Genomic DNA, 23366 nt, shown 5'->3' on the forward strand with positions numbered 1-23366 from the left:
ATGATAGTGTGCATCTGTTAGTCCCACACTCCCAATTTGTCACCCACCCAGCCCCACTTAACATTTGGTAACCATAAATTTGTTTACCATGTCTGAGAATCTGTTTTGTAAATAAGTTCATTTGTAATATTATTTATTTGCATATATGTGATATCATGGAATATTTGTCTTTCACTTAATTCACTTAACATAATAATCTCTAAGTCCATCAGTTTTGCTGCAAATGGTATTATTTAATTCTTTTTCATGACTGAGTAGTAGTTCATTATATATACACATATATATATAGACACACATATATATTATATATACATATATATAGGCACACATATATATACCACATTTATGATACATAAATATCTCACATCTTCTTTATCCATTCATCTGTTGATAGATGTTTAAGTTGCTTCCATGTCTTGGCTATTATAGATAATGCTGCTTTGAACATTGGAGTGCATGTATTGTTTGAAATTTGAGCTGTCTTTTTGTTACATATGCCCAGGAATGAGATTGCTGGATCATATGGTAGCTCTGCTTTTATTTTTTTAAGGAACCTCCCTCCTGTTTTCCATTGTGGCTGTTAACAGTGTACATTCCCAAAAATAGCCTAGGAGAGTTCCCTTTTCTCCACCTCCTCTCCAATATTTATTATCTGTAGTATTAGTCTCATCCTTTAGATGTGGTTCTGTGATACTGATGCAACCCTAGGTCCTGCAGCTGTAGGGCTAGAACCAGGACTTGCCCTCCTTCAGGAAAACTCCAAGCCACTGCACTTCAATCCTGGTTTTCACTGTAGATACACACACACACTCTATTGTAATATATAGTGTTACCGTGTAGTGTGTGCATAAGTATATATACTGTGTCACTATATCCTCAGTGTGTTTGGTATGTAAGTTTCTTGAACAGCTGAAGGTAATATTTTACATATTTCATTTGCACAGAGGCCTGGCAAGGTAACTATTATTTGTCCCTACTTTCTGATGAGAAGACCAACCTTCACTGAGATTAAATAACTTGCTTACAGAGGTAGGTAGAAAGAAAGAAAAAGAAAGAAAGAAAGAAAGTGAAGTCGTGTCCGACTCTGCAATTCCATGGACTGTAGCCTACCAGGCTCCTCCATTCATGGAATTTTCCGTGCAAGAGTACTGGAGTGAGGTGCCATTTCCTTCTCCAGGGGATCTTCCTGACCCAGGAATGAAACCCAGGTCTCCTGCATTGCAGGCAGACGCTTTACCATCTGAGCCACCAGAGAATCCCCAGACGTAGGTAAGAAGTGACCAAACTGGGCTCTGATGCCAAGCCCATCAACTTGCAGAACCCTTGCTCACTTAATCACCACTGTATGCTCCCCAATAAATTGTGTTTTTGAGAGCATTTAGTGCTCCCAAGACAGTTAACTTATTTTTGAGTACGTGTAGTATTTAAGGCATTTCTTATTTATCTTGTATTTTAGGGATTTTGATTTTAAATGTGTGCTCTAAATAACTGAGACATCTCCTAATTTCCCAGTCATTGTGGGATGTCAGTTCCTGGCAGGAAGCCAACTTCTCTTCACACCTACCCCCACCCCCAGCTCCTAACCCCTCCTCAAACATACAAACTAGAATGTTGTTAAATTCTTTTATTATTATTATTTTTTTTCCTTGGGGGAGGAAAATGCTGTGCTGCTTCTTTCCCTGTGATTGAAGTCTTTCTTACTTTTATCTTGACAGGTGACAGAGTGAATATCAGCTGTAGAATTTACAGATATGCGGGTCTGTAGATTTTTGCTTGTCTCCCCGTGGACATGTGCAGACTCATAGCTTATAGTCTTATCTGTATTGCAGGCCACATGTAGAGAAAGCAGTGGGACCATTTCAGGGAAACTCTCTACTTCCTCGTCCCTAATACTTCTCTCCCAGCTCTGAGCCTCTCCCCCGAGTCTTACCAGCCCCCTTTCAGATGTCTAAAGTGAAAACAGTGTGGATTGTATCCTTTCCCCGTATATTCAGAAACCCTTCCAGAATCTTGAAATGCTCTTAGACCTGCACTGTCCAGTATGGGAGCCACTAGCCAGAAGTAGCTGCTGAGCCCTTGAGGTGCGGCTAACCTGAATCGATGTGCCATATGTGTAATATACACACTGGAGTTCAAAGGCTTAATTTGAAAAAAAAAGAGAGAGAGAAAAATGTAAACTGTCTCGTTACTAACTTTCATATTGATTGTATGTTGAAATTAAAATATTTTGGCTCTATTGGGTAAAATGAAATACATTTTTTAGAGTAATTCCCACTGTTTTTTATTGTTTTAAATATGGCTAATGGATATTTTTAAAATGTATATGTAAATTGCATTTGTGAGTCTCATAATTTCTACAAGACACTACAGTTCAGTGTGTACATCCTGCCTCTCCATACATGAGGACTAGTAGACAGGTGGAGGACCCAAAGATTTATCCCCTGAATGGATAGAGAGCTGCCCTGAACATGCTCCACGGAATACCTGGCCTGCAGCAGAGGCTCAGGAAGCATTTGGGAATGCAACCCTGGATAGCAGTGTGTCTACATGGCAGGCACTAAGCAGATAATCTCTTTGGTTGTTTTAGTATCTTATCCTTTCTCATCAGGCTAGGGATATAGCAGGTACCCTTACTGTCTCAAAGAACTTAGACTTGCACAGTGTTTCTGTACCCAGCTGGAGCCCCTAATGCCAGTAGATATTGGCTCTTCTAGACCAAAGATTCCATTAGCATTGATGGTCTGAGAGAAGGGCTCCTTGAATGTTCCAGATGGCTGGATGTTACTAACCTGCAGGAGCTGGTACATAGGGCCCTGGTGCCCCAGGTTCCTTGGGGTATTTCCTCTTATTCTGTTATTAGATGCAGTTGTCTCTTTGATATTCTCTGATACTCTCTCTGATAAACATTCTTTACCTAGCACAGGTGTATCCTGCCTTATGTAAACTTTAAGTGTAAGTATCAGTTCAGTTCAGTCACTCAGTTGTGTCCGACTCTTTGCAGCCCCATGGACCATAGCACACCAGGCCTCCCTGTCCATCACCAACTCCCGGAGTTTACTCAGACTCGTGTCCATTGAGTCAGTGATGCCATCCAACCATCTCATCCTCTGTCGTCCCCTTCTCCTCCTGCCTTCAATCTTTCCCAGCATTAGGGTCTTTTCAAATGAGTCACTCTTCACAGCAGGTGGCCAAAATATTGGAGTTTCAGCTTCACCATCAGTCCTTCCAATGAATTTTCAGGACTGATCTCCTTTAGGATGGACTAGTTGGATCTCCTTGCAGTCCAAGGGACTCTCAAGAGTCTTCTCCAACACCACAGTTTAAAAGCATCAATTCTTCAGCACTCAGCTTTCTTTATAGTCCAATTCTCACATCCATACATGACCACTGGAAAACCATAGCCTTGACTAGATGGACCTTTGTTGGCAAAGTAATGCCTCTGCTTTTTAATATGCTGTCTAGGTTGATCATAACCTTCCTTCCAAGGAGTAAGCGTCTTTTAATATCATGGCTGCAGTCACCATCTGCGGTGATTTTGGAGCCCCCCAAAAAGTGTAAGTATAGTTGTATTTTTAAGACAGAGACAACACTCTGTGAATGTTCAGTATTCCATACATGTTGATTAGGAACCTGTCTTATTAGGTGTGATGGGCTCTCTGCCTTCAGAAAGCTCGTTCACTGTGTAGACAAGTAAGAAATGTCATGGATAACTTTTAAGACATGGAAAGTCACTGATGGCAGTACTGGATCAGTATTGTTTGCTCCTTCAGTTTATTTTTTTTTCAAAAGGATTCATAATCAGTCACCATTAAAGAGTCATGTGATACTTCTCTTTACTATGAGGTGATTTAGGGAAAGTATGACTTTAATTGTAGGTTTTCAATAACTCTAAGTCCTGTGGAAAAGTGAATTACACACTTAAAAGTATTTTTTTTCCTCCCCAAACATCTATGTGCGTGCTTAGTCACCCGGTGGTGTCTAACTCTTGTGACCCCATGGACTGTAGCCCACCAGACTTCTGTGTCCACGGGATTTCCCAGGCAGGAATACTGGAGTGGGTTGCCGTTTCCTTCTCCAGGGGCTCTTCCCAACCCAAGGATCGAACCTGCATCTCCTGCATTGGCAGTTGAATTCTTTACCACTGCGCCACCTGGGAAGCCTGTTAAACATTTATGCCGGTTCTTAAAAACCCAGGGAAGCTTGATCTGCAGTCTTTTCTAAATTGTTTATTTTCCCATCAGAATAGATGGAAGCCTTCACTGGAATGAACGTATGAGAATTACAGCTGTCACCCCATCCATTAAAAGCAGGCATTGGTCCTTAAGTCAAGGGGACAGGGTATTAGCTGTGAGATGGTCATTGGGAGACTGGGGTCTGTCAAAGATCAGTCCCCAGCACTAAATGTTCCCACTTCCATGTTAAGTGCTGAAATAGCTCACCCATCCCTCTGCCCTGGTCTGCCTTGAAGGTGCAACTTCATTAGTATCAGTTGGTTTTTAGGGTGTTTATATCTCTGGGCCACTGGCTTCTAATAATGATTATAGGTTGAAATTTTCTGTACACTGCTTCCGTTTTCAATTACCCTACCCAGGTTGGCCTAAGATCGAGTCTTTGAACTTCAGAGGGGAATCATGTTAATGGTAAATTTTGTCCTTTGCATAACTGGGGAGGAAAATGCCTTCCACTCATCTGTACTAAACAGCCTTTCATAGACACCTTGGACAGGAGCGCCTGTGCCCCTGCACCAGCTCTGCCCACCAGCAAATCATCTTCTGAGCAGAAGCAGACAGCAGTTCTGGGGATGTCCTGGGAGCTGCAGAACTTTTCACAGGTGTTGAAGCTTGCAACTCTAAGGTTTTGAAAAACTGCCGTGATCCCCAGCCCCTGCCCCTCTTAGTCAGTTGCTGTCAGTTTTCTCCCAAAGACAGGTTCTGGAAAAACAGCCTTTGGTCTTCCTGGGATGTCCATTTTGCCAGGAGGCCTCAGATGCAGAAAGTGAGGTGTGCTGATCGAATTAGTTTAAGAGTTGGAATGTGATGATTTGGTCATCTCCTTCTCCTGGGTTTTATTTTGAGGTATTTGGCCCTAAGAGCATTTGGCATATCTTCTAGTTGTTTAAAAATATTTTTGTGTTTTTTGATCTAATAGTTCAAACATTTTAAATTAAAAAAAATTGGTATTGATTAAGTTATACATATGAAAGTTATTTCAGGAACTTGTAATTAGAGGCAGACCCTTCTGTCTGCGTCTTCTCCAAATGGATGTGCAGAAAACAGCACTATTGAACATTCTGGAAGTAAACTTGTAGCACTAAACGTCAGTAATGGTGTACGAGAGCTAAGACTAGGAGCAGCTCTAACATCGAAGATAGGAACTGCAATCCCAGAGAACATATTCAACACGAACCCCTAGAAAAAGGACAAGAATTTGTGTCACGTAATGGTGTTTGATTTGGGCTGAAAGAAGCGTTGATGTACGAAGGCCTTGAATTCTCTTTCCAATCCCATTTCTGTGCATTCTCTAAGTTTTCTTAGCTCTCTTCTTTATGTTCCAAAAATTTCCACGTACTCATCCTTTCCTGTCCTTCATAGCGTCACTGGGAATCCGTTGAGAGGTACAGTCTGTAAAATCTGTCTCGTACTCTAACATTTATTTCAGCTTTGGTAGACTGTGGACTTCTGAATTCTTGGATCCCTCTCCTTCATTGAGCTGTCAGAGGCTATTTTCTTAATACAACTTTGAAATTTTTTCTTTCTTTTTTTGAATTCTATTTTTTATTTTTTTAAAAATAATTTTATTTATTTATTTTTGACAGTGCAGTTCTCGGAATTCGTTGCTGTGTGGGCTTTTCTCTAGTTGTGGCAAGCAGAGCCCACTGTCTAGTTGCAGAGGGCAGGCTTCTTATTGCAGTGACTTCTCTTGCTGCAGAGCACAGGCTCTAGGGCGCATGGGTTTCCATAGTTGCAGCACATGGGCTCAGTTGTTGCGGCTCCTGGGCTCTAGAGCACAGGCTCAATAGTTGTGGCACTTGGGCTTAGTTGCTCCACGGCACGTGGGATCTTCCTGGATCAGGGGTCGGACTGTGTCTCCTGCAGTGGCAGGTGGATTCTTTACTATGAGCTACCAGGGCAGCCCAGGAATTCTGTTTTTTATATTCAGAAGAGAAACTAAAGATCCTCTTGATGAGGGTGAAAGAGGAGAGTGAAAAGGCTGGCTTAAAACTCAACATTCAAAAAACTAAAACCATGGTATCCAGTCCCATCACTTCATGTCAAATAGAAGGGGGAAAAGTGGAAACTGACAGCTTTTCTTTTCTAGGGCTCCAAAATCACTGTAGACAGTGACTGCAGCTATGAAATTAAAAGATGTTCCTTGGAAGGAAAGCTATAACAAAACTAGACAGTGTATTGAAAAGCAGAGACACCACTTTGCCGACAAAGGTCTGTATAGTCAAAGCAATGGTTTTTCCGATAGTCATGTATGGACGTGAAAGGGACCAATAAAGAAGGCTGAATGCTGAAGAATTGATGCTTTCGAACTGTGGTGCTGCAGAAGACTCTTGAGAGTCCCTTGAACTCCAAGATCAAACCAGTCAATCCTAAAGGAAATCAACTCTGAATATTCATTGGAAGGACTGATGCTGAAGTTCCAATACTTTTGCCCCCTGATGTGAAGAGCCTACTTAGTGGAAAATATACTGATACTGGGAAAGATGGAGGGCAGGAGAAGAGGGTGACAGAGAATGAGATGGCTAGATACCATCACCCACTCAATGGAGATGAATTTGAGCAAACTCTGAGAGATAGTGGAGAACAGAGGAGCCTAACATGCTACAGTCCATGGGGTTACAGAGAGTCAGACACAACTTAGCGACTGAACAACAAACAACTAATGTTCGTTTTTAAGATCTCTTGATGTGGACAAGATTCCTTCCTTTGAGAAAGCATATTTATTTGTTTTAGCTTTTGTTTACTACGATGGAGATGACATGAAGCCTGAGTACAGGGGATTCTGAACAGCAGTCTCCAGCAGATGGGTAGGGTGGCTTTTACCACTTCTCCTTTCCACCACTTCTCACAGCAGACATCACTAAGCAATTCCAGCACTCTTTTTCTCAGCAAGCCTGATGGGAGCCTGTGAGTCTTCCTCTTAAAGAGTGCCAGCCTTTGCTGATTGATGGTGCTTGGCATGAAATATGTTTGCCCTTTTTGGTCTGTTAGTATTTAGTGTATGTGAATTTGGTTGATTATATGGACTTCCCTGTGGCTTAGGTGGTAAAGAATCTACCGGCAATGCAGGAGATGTGGATTCCATCCCTGGGTCAGGAAGATCCCCTGGAAAAGGAAATGGCAACCCACTCCAGTATTCTTGCCTGGAGAATCCCAAGGACAAGGAGCCTGGCAAGCTACAGTCCATGGGGTTGCAAAAAGAGTAGGACACAAGTGAATGACTAACAGTTTCACTACTTTCATGCTAGTAATACATGGTGGCACATCTTTTATCATAATTCTATCAAATTCCCTTTATATTATTTTCGTTTGCTAAGCCACTTACCCCTTCAGAGTTAGCTTTTTGAACACATGCTTTTTTTCAGATGTAATCTAAGATACATTGGACAACTCCCAGAAATTCTTTACAGGGTGATGATTTTGAAATAGGCCCAGTACCACTTCCCCTTTGAGCTATGTAACTCTTTGTCAGGTACAGAATTTCTTGTGCATGCAATTGAAGGATCACCCAGGAAATGGATATGTAGGAGATAACATTGATGTATGAACTTTTTGCCCTGTGGCAAATTGTCTTGTTCTCTCATTATAAATTTCTAGGGTTCTAGGTCCCGACACCTCACATTCTTTGCTGTTTCCATGGAACACAGTCCAGTTAGAGTCCACCTAAATTATTTATACACCAGAAAGGGAGAAGAAATAGACTTTGTCTACTCATCTTCTATTATTTACTTCTTTTTCCTGGAATTAAAAAATAAATCCGTATTTTAAAAAAAATTGCCTGATAAATAATGCTTGTCATCTATTAATTGTTTTCTAATGCATAAGGAGAAATTTGTAGTGTCCAGATCTTACTACAAAATAACCGCTAGGCATTGAGTTGGTATTGTCTCTGCCACCCCCTACCCTTTTGGCTATTGGTGGCAAATTAATTCTCTCTTAAAAAGATAAGAGCTCTCCTAGTCTTTTTTATAATGTAACTATAGGTAGTTTGCTTCTCCTTAAGTATTTGTGTTGTCAGAAGTCTTGTTTATCAGCCCATTGAACTTTAACATTGTAAAACGGAGAATCAGTTCATTTTGTTTGCCTTGAATGTGAAGAAAGAAGGAAGTGTATTTGCAGGTGTTATGATGCCTAAACATTACTGTGTCTATGTTTAGTTGTTTTTTAAAAATGTTAAAGCCTACATTTTCACTTTACTATTGTAGGATGAGAAAAATGGATTTATGGTTCATTTACGTAAAGAAGCTATATTCAACCAAACTGTCCTTGTTGAAAGAAAAGGGGGACTTTTGCTGTCAGCTGCAGAAATGGGGTTTTTCACCAAAATAATCTATTACTGAACCAAAGTGGATTTGCAAATTTGCTTTAAAAAAAAAATCCTCGTATGATTAAAGAGGAAAGCAAAAACCAAGTATCGGATTCCGAGTCTGCCGGGAATTTTCCCCTCACTCTGGCAAGCCTGCCATACTTGTAGGTGTATCTCAAATGGAACACAATGTGTGAAAGCCATTTAAATGATTATTTGATAATTTAATAAAGGAAAATGCTTCAAGCCACCACACCCCTCCTACAGTTGATAAGTGATGCCACCTACTGTGAAAATATTTTACAAAACAGTTTCATTTGGAATCAGTATCAAATAGTGGTTTTAAAATAAAACATGTGTAGAGTTTTCTCTTGGCTCTTCCCAGTTTTGAGAGCAGACTGTCAGCTCCCCACCCTTGAGTTTATGTCCCATCTTTTTTCCTCCCCCGGATATTACTCTGCCCACAGGTTTGGCTTGGCAGGTTTTATCTCTTGATTTTTAGCTAGGGATTGACTCAATATATTTCATTTAGTTTTCATGTGTGTGTGCATAGTAGTTACACTTAGCACGTAAAATATTATTTGTTCACTCTCAAAGGTGAAGCAGATTCATTTTCCCCCCCTTCTGTTTCTTTGTTTGGAGGGGGCAGGATGTTAAATACTTCAGCCTTGCATGTGTATGAGACGCACAGTGCTGACTGTCTGAGGGCAATTTTGTGTGCCCACGGCATTCTGCTGTGCAGGTATCACTTTCTTGGCACCAAAACTAGTCAGAAGCATCACGTGCCTTTATAATTTCACTGGCTAGTTTTCTGCCTTTGCTCTCTGAGAAACTGATTTAAAGGACAACAACAAAAACAATCCATTTAAAAAGCCGCACAGTTTACTCAGCATCTCTGAACACTTCACAACCACATGGCAACAGCATTGTAAGGCCGGAGCTTTTGCACAGTTGCCTCATTCCATTTTTCTTCCTTTATCCAACTCCCAGTCTCCCCAGCACTGTCTGCATTGGCTCCTACTAGCTTTCCATGCAGCCCTGCTGTTGGGCACACCTTGTGGAACTCCAGGCTGCCTTAGTTGCTCTCTCTGTGGGAGGAGCAAGTTTCCAGGGAGTCCTGAAGGTTTCATCATCCCGGAGGTGATCTGAGCTTGACAGAAGTGGTGCAGTTATCCAGAAGCCCTTGGTGGAGCAGTGACCCTTCAATAGGATACTTAAGTGGTTGTGGAGGATTCCACAACTGAAAACAACTGGCCATGCAGATTACTTCTTACTGTCGTTATTGTTTACTAAGCAGTGGATACTTTAATGAGATGGTTTGAGAACCTACTGCCGCTTATCCAACCTCTGCCACCCCTTTTTTTCCCTTAAATTATGAAGCTCTGTTGATGACGTTGACAAGAAAACAGTGGATAGAAGGCAGCATGGCTGGTTTGCATGTTGTACAAGGATATTGTGGTACCGTATGATGAAATCTGAATAAATACGTGGATTTTGAGAGCCGTTGTTTTTTTTTTTTCTCACAGTATTCGACGTTAAATACATACTTAAGCAGTGATGATTCTGAAACTCCACTTTGCATTTGTGCACACACACCATAGGGTGACACTTCAAACTCTAGGTGAAGCCAACATTTTCTGAATTATGTTTCATTGGGGAATTTTTACCGTTTTTTCCTGTTTATGACTGTCATTTCATCTAGTTTCATAATGGGGTCAGGAACAGGTGAATGTGAAATAATAGTAGTAAGCGGAGTGATTTCTGTGTTAATGATTAGGCTGTTTTTTCAATTAAAAAGTTCTGGTATTTGAAACAAGCTCTGGACTTTAATCATACTTCCCAGTAATTAATCCGAATGAAAGATTTTAGTGCTCCTTGATTATGTACAAATGATTATGTCTACGTGTCTTTGTGACCTCAGAGAAGCTGACCCAATGGCTAAAATTGCGGCGGAGGGGGGAGGATCCTGGAGTCTTTGCTTAATTTTCTCCATTATTCCAGTAAATATAAAGAATTAACACTTGTGTAATAAAGGAGTATACCTAACTCCTTGTCCAGCCCCACCAAGGCCAAATTTTCCCTTTTATAAAATGCAAGTCTTCTTATTAAACCAATAACTTTTAATAAGTGAGACATCAAGAACAACAACAACAAACCCCACAGTAAAAGCACTTGACTACGGAGCCCCCTCAAAGCACATCTTTTGTGTTTCCACGTATCAAGATACTTTATGGACTTTTGCTGTGGCATTGCCCTTCAACGAGAAAGCTTTTTCCATTTTGTACCATAAAGAATATTATTTTTCTGCCAGCCAATTTTCTCTGTTAGTCACTAATTGGCTACATAAATCTCGGGTGTTGAGAATGAGGAATGTTTCAGTGTCATAGAGTGTAATCTTCACCCTTATTTACCAATTCATTAAGATTCATTGATGCAGGATCGGTGAGAGGAAATGACAGCATAAATCAGACCTCCAACATAATGACCCTAATCAGTTGGGAATTGCTGGAAATGTCATGATGAACTATGTCCTTGTGTTAGTGCCACTGTACATTGTCATTGCGCTGCTTTATGAGTGGGACGCATCTTCCTGACACTGACTGTATTTAACGAAAAAAGAGTTGTTAAAAACCTGATTCCATTAAAGCTATGAGATCTATACAAGGTCCTGTGGTATTTAGCCTCACGCCCTTTACCTCCATTGTAACTGCTTAATGGAGCTGCAGTTTAATGCACATTTAGAGTACACCTGAGTAAAAACTCCGTAGGAAAAAAAAAAAAAGCAAGTTGATTTATAGCTTGTCTTTATTTAACCCAGGAATTCCAGCATGTATGGAGAATCAGAAATTTCCACCTCTCCACTTACGTACCAGATTCCTTGGCACTAAGCTGCAGATGTACCCCCCGACCTAAAGCCCCCTAAACATCCTCTCCTTTAGAGCGGTGGATGATTCAGACCTCTCTCTCCCCAGGTTTGCTGATGGGAACTGCCAGTCATTCCTAGAATAATGTGTCAATTCAAAATTAGCAATAGAATTTGACAGGGGCTCCTGTAAAGAGGTTTCTGGATTTCCTCCCACCCGCAAAGGTATTGATTTTATTCCACCACGTTCTTGGAATCGGTTCCTGGAAGATTGGGGGTTGCCCAGCTCTCTGGTTTAATACGGGTTATTCATTTAGCTATAACCAGTTAATCCGGTGACAGTGTGGGGCCAACCCAGCAGGCCAAGCTCCTTTCTTTTTATTTATTCCTTATTAAAATCTTGCCATTGACCAGCAGGTAAACACTTTTCAGGATGTGAAGACCGAAAAGTGTCGCTTGATCCTCCTCTGGGTTTTTTTTTTAACTTTGAGCATGATGGTAACCATTTTTTTTATCATAAAAAAAATCTTTAATCTATGGTATAAGGCTGAGAAAGACCTATAAGAGAACAAGACAAGTTTACCTAATCTTGACAGCTCTGGGTGTAATCTCACTTTGCTGTGACACGTCAGACTCTAAGATTTATAACTCCTTAATCAAATGTCTAGAAGTCTCAGGAAATGTTATCATAGGACTTCCTTTCACATGACTTACTGAGAACTCAATAGACCGTTAGATAAGCTCTAGATTCAGCTGGACCTTAGAATAATTCAAATTGACTAATGCTTCTTAGGTTTTTTGGATGGTGGCATGGGATGTTTCCAGTCGGTTTGTGTAAAGGTAGGCTTACATCTCCGTACTGTCAGGGGGCTCTCTTGCTCCCAGTAGGAAGATACTGTAATTTTTCATGCTCTGGGGTCTTCATGTCCAGCGGGGTCTGTGCTCTGCTTCTTTGAGCCAGATGACGAGGGGATTCCGGGGAAGCACAAGAGTGGAAAAGCTGCCTGCTCATGGGGCAACAGCGTGCTCCTTGTGTGGCTGTCAAGGCAGCCTTTGAAGAGGGTCCTGGGTCGGCAGTGAGGGGACTGCAGTGGGTCAGGAACCGCCCATGCGTCATTGGAGGGATGACTCAGACCGTGCGAACCGCTGTATCCTAGAACCACACCAGCCTTCTCATGTGGTCCAGGGGGCCCCGGCACCACCGATACCACGAAGACCAGAATGACTCTCCCCACCCACAGCCAAACCAGACACGTCCTGCTGACTCTGCCTTGTCATCAGAGGGGACTGTTGGCTGCTGGCTGACATCCTGCGTGCTTCAGCTCTTACCCCAATCTGACCAGCGCATCCATGCACCGTCACCCTTACTGGCTGGTGACAGCTCACTTAGTGTACACCCAGGGGCTGAGAGTGGGCCAGACTGGCAGGGGAGGGTAGAGAACCAGAGAGAGAGAGAGAGAGAGAGCACCTCAGAAGGAAGAGGGAACCCCAGGTGGACCCTGACATTCCTGGTGTCTGGTAGAGGTGGCTGCAGTGTGTGTTTGGGCTCTGAGGCCCGCCAGTGTTCACCTGGACCTGCCGAGGAAGCCCAAGCACGAAAGGCAGCCCTGAGGTTTCGGCAGTGTCCGTCAGACTTCCGACAAGCCTCTGTGCTTTGGCGAATCCAGCTTCGCCAACCAGAAGGATCCCAAGATCGTTAGCAATCCAGACCTTGTGAGGCAAAACGAGACACCCAGTTTCCTAACGAGAGATAGTTGAATTAGGTTGAGTAAGTGGGCAGATGGAAATCAATGTAATTTCAACTTCTCCTCCCCAGAGGAGTCCATCTTCACAGACTGCCAAAAAAGTACCAAGCCCAGAATGTGTCAAGTTAGGTTACTGTAAAAATCCAAGGAGTGAGTCAACCGTTTGGTCTCTACCCCCTGCTCCCAGTTTTTGCTTTTGTTGGTTTTTTCTATCTTGAATTCATTTATTTTTTCTTATTGGAGTATAGTTGATTTACAATATTGAGTTACTTTCTGCTGTATAGTACAGTGAATTATATATATACCTATAGGGTTCATTCAGTTTTAATCTATAATACTGTCATTTGTCTCTAGAAGATGAACATTTTTTGTGAACCTACTGTCTTTAAAGTAAATATTGCCTCATTGTCTGAGACACGATTTTTCTTAATCTAATTTAAGATTAAGTTAGGGTGCCCCTGTGGTTGGCACCCTTTCCGATATCCATTCTCATTCTGCATTGAAACCCCCTCACTCTGTTCCTTTCCAGAGTGTGTTTGGATATTTTTATTGTATCATGGACTCTCTATTTTGGCCACACCACATGGCATGTGGGATCTTAGTTCCCTGATCAGGGATCAAACTCACATCTCCTGCATTGGAAGCTCAGAATCTTAACTGCTGAGCTGCCAAGAAAGTCCCAGTGATTGGATTTCTGTTCGAAATCTCCTGGCTCATAATGTTTTCTCAAGCTCTGGTATTTGGGGGAGAAAACCCAAAAGGCTGGAAAAGGGAAGTCAGTGGACAGAGAATTGGAAGTGAGGGGTGGAAATTAATTATTCTTGGTAAAGAAAAACTCTTTACAGTCACAGGAATGTGCAACAGGCGAACTACCTTCAAAATATGCAAATCTATGTTTATCTCAGAGAATTCTACAGGGAACAAATCTGTAGTGTTAGTAATTATGACTTAGCTCCACCCCCCTCAACCTGTAATGCTTATAAACATCAGTATAGCTAAGCTTTATGTTAAAATGTTTTTCTCCTATTTCTTTTAAGAGTTCTTTAACATGCTTTTATTATCCTAGATGATGTGATTTGGGAAGAAAGCATTAATTCTGTTATCAGCTCAGTTTCCTTCCCAGTTGTTGAGAGAATTGAGCTGTCCTAGCAGTTTACGAAGTAAGAGGCATTAAGTGGAGAGCTCATTGCTGATCAGACGGAGCCACTTCTGAACCACGGCTACCCAGGCAAAAGGGATTGACAGCTTAGCATTTATGCGGGAATGTATTGGAATAACATGGCAAGCAGCAGAATCGAGCCCCTTCGCACGCTGCTACTTGCCAGCTAGTGCCTCTTGTATCTGCGAGTTTTTGAGAAACAAGAGACCTGAACTGTTCACTCCATGTTGCTTGCTCAGGCTGACTTGGGTGAATAGTGTACATCAAGTGATGACTTTGGAACGTAGCCCATGTTCGTTATATGTGTTACAAGTAACATGTATTCTGTTATTCATTCATCCACTCACCTATCCATCCATTCATTCATCAAGTGATATTTACTGACTGTCTGTAATGGACCAGGTCCTTACAGACTGGGAACTCTGATAGCTGGGTACCCTGTTAAACGTAGTGCCGACGTGATCATGTTACAATAACGTCAGATATAACCTTGTCAAAACAGACAGTCTGTGGGGTGTCCTTGGAATACACTGTTCATCTGTGACTGTTTTCTAATGAGCTTGATGATAAATTAGATGCTTGTAGCTCACAAAGGACCACTGGGTGATGAGATGACTCTGCCCCATACAGCCAGTGATTCATTTATTTAGCCGAACTCCGCTGGGCACAACTATGTGTCACTATGCCAGGTGCGGGATCCTCTCCCTCACTTGCTGGAAGATTTTTGAAGCTTGTCTGAACCTCTCTTTTTTGCTATATGTGTTTATTGCTGTTACTCCAAACCCTCCGTTTGTTCTTAGCCTTCCCCTCAGTGGCACTAATGGTACTTTACTTCTCCATCCTGTATCTGCTTTCCTCTCTACATCTCTCTCCCTTATCCCTTCTTCCTCCTCTGCCTGGATCTTGACAGCTCTGACTCCACTGCTGTTCCTAAGCTAATTAGGACTGCTGGTGGTTCTCTCAAAACCATGCTGAGTACACAGCTCTGCATTCTGGCCTCAACCAAGCAAGCTCTCCTGGGCTCACAAATCCCAGTGTTTGTGGTCTTAGAATCCTCTTGTTTACCACATTGGCTCTACAGGAACTTGCTGACTACACATGAACCTTTGCTGTACCTTCATTTGATCTCGGTAGATGTTTTCTCTTTTACTGTGAAAATAGTGCTCGAGTGACTTTTTAAAAACTTCCCTTTTCTCAACTCAGAATCCTCAGCTTTTTTTCTCTTTGTTCACCTTCTTAGTCTTCAAGAGAGAAAGGAATTCTCAGTTTATTGAGCAGCTGACGTGCTTCAGGTGGTATAATTGATTGCTCATGCCTAGACTCTACATTCTTCCATTATCCATGACCCCATCCATCCATCTAGCAAACATTTGCTGAGTGATTGCTCAGTATCCAGTGCTATGAGACTATAGTGAAGTGGTGATAGACACTCTTAGTCTTCTGGGAGGAGAGATTTAGTCTTTATCATACAGAAATGTGACCTTTGGCCAACATAAAAATGAAATACTTGTGGAGCACTTAAGTTGAAGTAAATATCTAAAGGTAACATTTGATCTGGATTTCAGCACATTCATAGGAGTTTGTTAGTTAAACTAGTAGGAAAGGGGCATCTGAGAGGGAGAGAACAGCATTTGTAGAGAAACAAATGAGCAAAGCATGTTTGGAAAATAACAAGTAACCTAGAGTAGTGTGGGTTAGTGATGGAGGGCAGCAGGAGAGAAGTCTGGGAAGTAATGCAAGGACCCTGTTATTCCAAGCAAAGGCATTAAGATTATCGTTTGAGCACAGGGGAGCTTTAGGAGGTTTGCAAGCAAGTAAGTGACTTCACCAGACTGGTTTTTATTTTGAATGATGCTGTGATTGTAGCAGAAGGGTCCTTGCGTACTATAGGAGAGAGATGGTGAGGGCCGGATGGCCACAATGATGGTGAGAAGAATGAGGATAAGTTGGTTAGGTACGTAAGACTAAAAGTGACCACGCCTTGGTACTCAACTGAATGTCAAAGAAGGTAACAGTGCTGTTTTCCTGATTAGGAAAAGTAGCAGTTTGAGGAAAGAGTGTATAGTTTTGGATACATTAACTTGAGGACATCTGATGGACTCTGAGTGGTATGAAGAATCAGTAAAGGAAAGACATCGATTTTAGGGGTCCAGTCTGGAGTAATCACTGTGTAAGTGGGGGTGAAGCATATGTGGAAGGTGTGGGGGACCTTAAGGAACAGCAGGGACTTCCCTGGTGGCTCAGAGGTTAAAGCATCTGCCTCCAATGTGGGAGACCCGGGTTCGATCCCTGAGTCGGGAAGATCCCCTGGAGAAGGAAATGCAAACCACTCCAGTATTCTTGCCTGGAGAATCCCATGGACGGAGGAGCCTGGTAGACTACAGTCCATGGGATCGCAAAGAGTCGGACACGACTAAGCGACTTCCCACTTTCCCTAAGGAACAGCAGCACTGAATGTGTGAGTGGAGCTAGTGAAGTCTTCAGAGAAAGAGACCAAGGAGGTGAAGGTTTACGGAGTCAGGCAGCAAACCAAGGGTTGCAGTGTGGTCTTACGGAAGGTATGGGAGAGGTTTCAGAGACTGGCCTTAGGACTTTCCTGGTGGGGCAGTGGATAGGAATCCACTTGCCAATGCAGGAGACGTGGATTCGATTCCTGGTCCAGGAAGATCCTACATGCTGCAGAGCAGCTACATGTGCCACAACTACTGAAACCGATGTGCTCTAGAGCCCCTGCTCACAAGAAGCCATGGCAGTGAGGAGCCTGTGAACCACAGCTACAGAGTGGCCCCTGCTCCCCACAGGCAGCGAAAGACCCGCGCAGCAGCAGAGTCACAGCACAACCAAAAATAATTAAGTTTTCTTTAAAAAAAAAAAAAAAGAATGGGCATAAGTGTCAAGCGTGACAGAGAACCTCTGGTCTTTCGGGTTTAGCAGTGTTTCTCAGGGTGTCCTGGCACCACCCACCTCCTCACCCCAACCTGCCTGTAGTAAATGCTGCCTCTGAGGTTCTGCCCCAGCCTTCCTGCCCTGGATCTGGGTGAAATCCTGAATTCTCAGTGGCTTCAGAGCTTAGGGATTACTACCCTCATCTTGGAGAACTGAGAATCCACAGTGCAGAGTTACAAGTAGGAGATAACATCGTGGAGACAGTATCATTTCAAGACACTTAACTGATCAGGGGAAGGAGGCCGAAGAATGGACACAGGAGGAGCTAGAGAGGAATCAGGAAATTGTGATTCAGGGCAGCGTAAGCACGTTGAATGTACTCAAGCTAAAATGAAGAGACCAGCGATGGGAGGTCATGTTGGAGGGATGGCAGTTGATGGAGGGCATGGATTTGAGTGAAGATACATGGTATTTGTTTTTCTCTGACTTACTTCACTTTGTATGTCCGTCTCTAGGGAAATCCATATCTCTGCACGTGGCACTATTTTGTCCCCCTCCTCCTTTTTTTTGCTGAGTAATATTCCGTTGTATAGGTATACCACATCTTCTATATCCATTCCTCTGTCAGTGGACTTTTAGGTTGCTTCCACGTCTTAGCTGTTGTAAATACTGCTGCAATAAACATGGGGGTGGATGTGTCTTTTGGAATTATGGTTTCCTCCGGGTATATGCCCAGGAGTAGGATTTCTGGGTCATGTGGTAGTTTTGTTTTTACTTTGCTGTACAGAAGAAAATAACACAACATTGTAAAGCAACTATCCTCCTACAAATTTTTTTTTTTTTTAACAGTGAAGGTGGAAGGTGAACAGCCTCTTATTCTCAGAAGGGAAAGAGGAAAGGGCAAGAGGATGGAGATATTTGGTGTTGGGTGGGGAAATCCCCTTTTGCCTTCTCCATCAGCTTATCACATGCAACTTCTCTAAACTACTTAAAACCACCAACCACCCTTCCTTCTTGAAACTGCCTTCTGATTTCTATGTCACTCTGGGGCTCTGCTGCTGACTGTCCCTCTGTGGTGGACAGAAATTGGGTAACTTGTTCATATATTTGTCTACCAGCTTGATATATGTGTGTGGATGTACATTAACACTATGACCTTTGGTGTTTTCTTCTAAAAAATGACGGTTAATACGTATCCCATAGACTAGTTGTGGGGACAAGAACTTGGCACTCAGATAATGTCACTCTTCCTGTTTTCTTAATATAGGAATTGACTATGGTTTGTTTGGAGGATCCCTCCCATCCCCACTCCCTTTGAAATGTCACCTGTGTACTCATGATTCCTCACACACAGCTCTTGTTTTCACTTCCACTTCTCTCCTGAGAACCATCTCTCTTCCTTGCTTTGCTCTTCTTACAAGAACATCAGTGTTCTCCTGATCACCTGGGCTAGAAATCAGAGAAACTTACTCAGTTCTTATAATCAGACAGCTCGCAGATCTTTGGTTCTAACTGTACAATATCTCATTCATTCATTCATCTGTCTGATAGACAATGAATTATTTATCAAATTGCTTGGTACCATGCTAAGTATAAGACATGATTCTTTGCTTACAGGAACACATGCAGAAAATTACAACACAGCGTTAATGATTGCTCTGGAAGAGTTTAGTATAAAACTCAATAAGACACTGGGGGTGATGCCTGTCCTAGATTTGGTTGGTCGTAGAGATGGTCTCTAAAAGTTTCCTAGCTTGAGCTCAGTTTTGAGGTTCTATAGGACTTAGTTCCATGAAGATTCCCTGCAGAGACACTGAGGTAGAGGGAGTGTGTGTGCAGGTCGAGGCATTGGAGGCTGTTGTTGACCATGGTCACAGTGTAGATGGAGAAGGAAGGCAGAAGAGAGAGAGAGAAGAAAGAACAGGTGCAGAACAGGGCGCCTAGGGCTGGGCGCCTAGCCCAGTGCTATCAATAAAAATAAAATGAGAGCCCCCTAAGGAATTTAAAATTTCCTATTAGCTACATTTAAAAAGTAAAAAGCATCAGGTGTATATTGTAATGGTGTTTTATTTAACCCAATTCAAAATATCATCATTCTAAACTGTATTCAATATTTTAAATTTATGAACAACACATTCTACATTTCTTTCTTACATACTAAACTTGAAAAAATTATCTCAGTTGGGATATTAAAATTTCATCAGAAATACTTGATCTGTACTTAAATTTCATAAAAGTTTACAGTTGAGAAGGTAGATTCATATACCTAAGTTGTTCAGCACATACCTGAAAATTTGAGCCAATCACCGAACCAAGTATCGGTTTTTAAATTTAAACTACTTTGCATTAAAATTTCACATATATAAAAAAATTCGGCTCTGAAGTCACTGTAGTCAAATTTTACATGTTCAATAACCTCATATAGCCAGTGGCTTTCACACTGGGCAGAGCAAGCCTAAAGGTTTGGGACTTCACTCGTGAGGCATTAGGGAGCCATTGAAGGAGGAGCCACTAAATAAAGGAGGTGACATGATCAGACGTTCTGTGACGTGGCCAGACTGGAAGATGTATCCATTCTCCTTCTGAGTTCTAAAGTGATGGGGGGGTGTGTTCCAAGGCAAGGGTGTGGAAAAGCAGATGTTATTTAAATAGGAAGCAGGGCTCAAGCTCTAATTCCACTCATTCCCAGGCATTTTATTTTTTGAAAATGTGATGCACTAACCTGTAAATGAATAATAACTATCCACACTTGCCATTAGAGTGGGAGTTGCCATAAAAATTGAGGAAGAAGATGTAAATAATAATACAAGCTTATGTTTGTTAAGCAACAAATGAATGGATGAATGCATAGGAGGTAGAGTGGATGAAAATTGGTAACAAGGGAAATAAAAGAGAAAGAAAACTATCAAATAATTCTTGATCTGGGAGGTGACCCCCTTTTTAAAATCCCTGGGTTAGGATTTGGATAGAGGAATAAATAGATGAGCTCAGTTTGACATAAAGTTGAGGTTCTTTTAGAACGTCCAGAAGGAAATGTTCAGCAGTGTCCAGAAGGTTGTAGGAGTCAGGATCTGCAGCTCTGCAAAGATACTTTGGTTGGTGGAAATGATTCAGAACTGAGAGGACATAGATAGGACTGCAGTGAAGCCATGGGGAGGATAAGGTCTCCCAGGGATGGTGCTTTTGAGCAGGAGTCAGCGAAGTACATCTCTGTGGACCAAATCCCACTGCCACCTGTTTTGTAAATAAAGTTTTGTTGGGACTCAGTCCTGTCTGTCTGTTAGCGTCTTGTTTCCGGTTGCATTTATGGCACCAGGGAGCTACAGCTCTTCATGGTTGGGACAGGGACTGTGTAACCTACAAAATGGAAAATATTTATTCTCTGGCCCTTTTCAAAGGGGAAAAAAAACCCAAAAAACTGTCACTGCCTGCTTTAGAGTTTCGGAGTCCTGAGGATGGAACTCTAGGCAAGATGAAAGATTTCAGAATGAGCAGAGGAAATTAAGCTCATGAAAAAAGTGAGAAGAAGCCACCCAGATTTTGTAGGCAGAGAACCACTGTGAGCGGGGAAACCTGGAAACAGAGAAGAGAGATTTTTTTTTCCCCAGAAATTTTGGGGGTAGGGAAGACAATGAGAGTGTCAGTGTCACAGTGTCATGCATTGACAAGAGATCAAGTGAGGTAAGGATTGACAATTGTCAGTTGAATGTATCAACTCCAGTCTCATTCGCCATTGTGGTAGGAATATTTGGTGCAGAGGGGCGGTGCAGAAGCCAGCTTGCCATGGGCGGGGATCCCATGGGGAGGAGGTAGGAGGGGCCAGAGGTTAGCTCCCTTCATCAGCAGGCAGGAAATGGGGAGAACCCTTGGGGGAGCCAAGAGAAACACTTGAGGCTGAGGAAGCTTGTTTTAAGCTTGGCCTTCATACTTGTCAGGAGAGGGAGAGTTTAAAGGTAATAGCAAAAGAGGGAGGCATGATGGAGCAGGTGCTCAGGAGTCGGGGGAAGAGGGAGGGATGGAGCTCCCAGCCCTCTTCTTAATCCCACTCTTAACTGCATTTGTCAGTACTGGCTCCAGCTTCCTAATTCGCCCCCTGGTCTCCTTGCATTTAGCTGCATCCTGTGTACTTGCATTGGATCTCTTGCTAAAACATTCTTCTTGTTTCAGCCATTCCCTGCTCCCAGCTCAGTGAAGATTCCACCTACAGTCTTCCCTTCCGGGCTCATCAACCGTTTCTTTTCCAGGCATCTCTCCTATTTGCTTGTGAATATGTACTCCTTCAGCCCATCTTTTCCACCCTCAGGAAACATGCATTCCAATTGCAAGGCATCACCCAAGTCTTGCCTAACCTGACCCATCATGGATGCTTCGTTCACTAGTACTTACAAAATAGAAATCCAAAGAAAAATCACAAGTCATTAACATTTGAAGGCATATTATAAATTTATTATGGAAAAAAAGAATTCATTGCTTTGATGTAGTGCAGATTCCATAGAACAGTTTTCTTAACTGTGATGATACTGACACGAGGGACTGAATAAGTTTTGTGGTAGGGGCTGTTCTGTGAATTGTAGGATGTTAGCAACTTGCATTCCTGGTTTCCCAGTAACACCCTTTCTTCCCAGTTGTGACAACCAAAAATGTCCCCAGGCATTGTCAGATGTCCCCCCGATGGGGGTCAGGGAACAAAAATCATCCCATATTGAGAACTGTTGATGTGGAATGACAGTGTTAGGCAGAATCTTTTCCCTTGGCATTTTGATTTTTTCAGATGTATCCTCTCTCTCATACTTTGCATTTTTAATAGTTAGACCCAAGGGAAATTACGCTGAAGATATATCTCATTCCAGGCAGTAAGAAATGGAAACCACCCATTTTTGACTGCTTACCAAGTTATTAGTGACTCTGTCCTATTCTATCTAACAATATGAGCAACTTATAAAAATCAAAATAAATGTCCCAGCATGTGAGCTAATGATGTTATCATTAAGCTTCTGTACAGTAAGATCTTTTTTCTTTAAAAAACTTTTTTTTTATTTAAACAAATTTTTATCAGAGTATAGTTGGTTTACAATGTTATGTTCATTTCTGCTGTACATTGAAGTGAATCAGCTATACATATTCAGATATCCCCTCCCTCTTGGACCTCGTTTTCCCTCCACCACATTGCACTTCTCTGAGTCATTCGTCATCACTGAGCTGAGCTCCCTGTGCTATACAGCAGGTTCCCACTAGCTATCAGTGGTAGTGTGTATATGTCAATCCTGCTCTCTCCATTCATCCCACACTCCCTCCCCGCTGTGTCCACATGGCCATTCTCTACATCTGTGTCTCTATTCCTGCCCTGAAAATAACGTTCATCTGTGCCATTTTTCTCGTTTCCACATATATGCATTAATAGACAGTATTTTTTTCTCTTTCTGATGTTCTTCACTCTGTATGACAGTGACTCTAGGTCCATCCACAAATGACCCAATTTTGTTCTTTTTTATGGCTGAGTAATATTCCATTGTATATATATACCACATCTTCTTTATCCATTCATCTGTTGTTGGACTGGAGGTCTTAACAGAAACCACATTTTACATAATGCCCCTGCCCCAACATCCCTGATGATTCCAGGGACTCTTCTTCTGTACGTACTCTTCCATCAGGGGCTTTCTGATAAAAGTGAGGTCACATGTCTCTCATCACAAATATCCACCTGTTGGAAGGAAGCCAACTTTTGAGTAAAGACCCCAAACCAAATATGATGAGCTATCCTAGTTAAATTTGTAATGTAAAGCTCACAAACTCATGGGAAATGAGCACAAGGAAGCCATGGGCTTGGAGTGCTGTTTGAAGGAACGCTGAACACACTCAGTTATGAGGTTCTGAAAGCTTCCTCTTCAGCAAGGAAGAATGAGGTAGCCTCACTCCTGGGGTGGGTGTCCTCAGTGGTAGGGATTTGTTCATGGGGTCTCTGATGCCTGTTCCGTTCCTGTTCATGTCACTGTGTAGCCACATGCTAAGTACACTAATCATTAACCATTGCATCCACAGTGTGAGGTACAGGTTGTTAATTCTATTTGTAATTATTAGCATGTACTTTATTAACTTCCACAAACCGTGTATACCAAGGAAGAAATGCTTCTTAATGGCAATTACAATTTTTTTTTTTTTCCGGAGGTGTCAAGGC

General features: G+C 42.2%; 1 protein-coding gene and 1 long non-coding RNA gene across 44 annotated transcripts in view; one reads left to right on the forward strand and one right to left on the reverse strand.

Moving 5' to 3' along the window:
* Positions 1–23366, forward strand: part of FOXP1 (forkhead box P1) — a 618285-nt gene that overhangs the window by 342314 nt on the left and 252605 nt on the right. The gene's annotated exons all lie outside the window — the stretch shown is intronic.
* Positions 13367–19748, reverse strand: LOC145520903 (uncharacterized). The gene is made up of 3 exons (XR_014064891.1): positions 19475–19748; positions 18515–18637; positions 13367–17967 (listed from the first exon to the last, which is right to left on the reverse strand). It is a non-coding gene; the product is annotated as an uncharacterized LOC145520903 (long non-coding RNA).

The sequence above is a fragment of the Giraffa tippelskirchi genome, chromosome 9 (assembly GCF_054371585.1).
Source record: "Giraffa tippelskirchi isolate mGirTip1 chromosome 9, T2T-mGirTip1v1.2.pri, whole genome shotgun sequence".
Taxonomy (NCBI): Eukaryota; Metazoa; Chordata; class Mammalia; order Artiodactyla; family Giraffidae; genus Giraffa; species Giraffa tippelskirchi.